Raw genomic sequence first — 2,009 nt, forward strand, 5'->3', positions numbered from 1 at the left:
CCCTCCTTAATATGCACGCCTCTAACATCCTCAGCTCCCAGCCTCCCCCATTGTGCTGTTTTGTGATGTATACTGTAGATTGGGCAAAGATAGACTTCAGAAACTGCCTCCATTGCGTGTGAAATATAAGGCCAGAGGGGTTAGGGCCACACAGGACTTCAGTGGGTTTATTGACTTCATAGGGACCCAGAAGAAAAAAAGTGGTGAGCTTGCTAACCTTCCTCCTGCCCCCCCCCAACACTATACTACACACACACACACACACACACACACACACACACACACACCCTCTGCTCAACTTGACTGCCAAATCACACACATATAGATATCTACTATTTAATGGAGCACCTCTATGTTGCACTTGGACAGGGAAAATTTAAGGGAATTAAATCAGATTTGAGTATGGAAGTTTACAATAAGATTCCCTCTAGATATCTCTCAAATTTATACAAGTAGCACAATTTGATTAATATTTTTTCTCCCAATTCAAGATAATGATCTGGTTAATTTTTTATGAACTTATTTGGAATTACTCACCCTTCTATTTTTGGAGGGTGAGGGAAGGATGATTCTCTTTGATTCACTCTGATCACATAGAACCCTAGGACTGTGGAAAGATTTTTCAAAGTATGAGCTGATTCTCTAGTCACTCATATACCCCCTTTGAGTGATTTCAAAGGACTTATTTGGGTAACTTTTCTCCCTAGGACAAATATCATGGTTTTTAAAAGTCTAGCAAACGACTTTTCCCTCTGTTCTTTACAAAAGAAAAAGAATCTTTTAGGTTTTCAAGTCAATTGAAAGAACAAAGAGATAACTTTAGTGTTTGGGTAACCACCCCACCCCCAGATTAAGAAATACATTTTTGGGGAGAGGCTGAGCTGATAGAATATTAGAATGACTTCTGAGCCCTCAATTATCCAGAGGGCTGTGTATGAAGCGAGAAAAACATGCAATAACCTTCCTTTCACAGGAGCTATTGAACGCCTGCAGATTTGGTTACAGATAATCATGTTTGCCTTAGATATTGAATTAAATCTGATCATCAACAAGAGCCAGGACGGGAGGAAGTCATCTGGGACTGCTCCATTTGCTTTGGCGTTCCCAGCCTTTCCCTTTCCCCAGTTCTGGGTTGTTTATGAAACTCCCAGGGAGAAAGATACAATTTCAGAATCTGTGCCGGCTTCCAATCAGAAAGAGTAAAAGCTCTCCATTCTCCACTAAGCCTTCAGAAGTCCAGGTTATTTTCTAAAATCAGGGCATTAAAGAAGAAAAGAGAACTTCGAGATCTGACTGCCCCTACTTATTCCCCACCTACATAGAAAAATGTGCGGGAGCATCTGGAAAGGGGATCTTCTTTGAGCTTCCAGATTGAAAGATGAAATAAAGTAATACAAAGAAGGAAGCCTCCTCCTTCATAGAGACCAGAAATGTCCGTTATTTCCCCCCAACTTATTTATTCTCTCCATAGTCATCTCCTCCTGCAAAGGCGGAAGATCTGAAATAGGGGATCAACATCACCATTCCTTTTTCACTCTCCTCTGCTATCACAACACACACATACACACAATCACACACATACACCTAAACTGATTTTTTTTTTCTTGGCAATCCACTCAACCTATCCACCCCCACTACACAATACACAGAAATAGATGTAGGTCTCCGATTGGGGAGAGAGGGCAATGAAACCAAATTAATCTGGGTGAAAAGACTGTGGAAATTCAGGAAGGGGGGGCAACACCCTCCCCATCTCACCCTTTGCTACTAAGAAACATTCAATTCCAATCTAATCCCACCAATTCCCCTGCTCTTTACCAGCCATGGGCCCTAAGCCTTTTCCAAGAGGACAATGAACTCTATACCAAGCCTCAGTTGTCCTCATCTGCTGTGCCTCTCTCTCCACAGTTCAATCACAAAAAGAAGGGATGGAATGGGGAATAGAGAGAAACCCAACAAGTAACTCTCTCTCTCTCTCTCTCTCTCTCTCTCTCTCTCTCTCTCTCTCT

The sequence above is a fragment of the Petaurus breviceps genome, unplaced genomic scaffold, assembly GCF_028583685.1.
Source record: "Petaurus breviceps papuanus isolate PSGF00001 unplaced genomic scaffold, PetGlider_PUasm1.0 90919, whole genome shotgun sequence".
Taxonomy (NCBI): domain Eukaryota; kingdom Metazoa; phylum Chordata; class Mammalia; order Diprotodontia; family Petauridae; genus Petaurus; species Petaurus breviceps.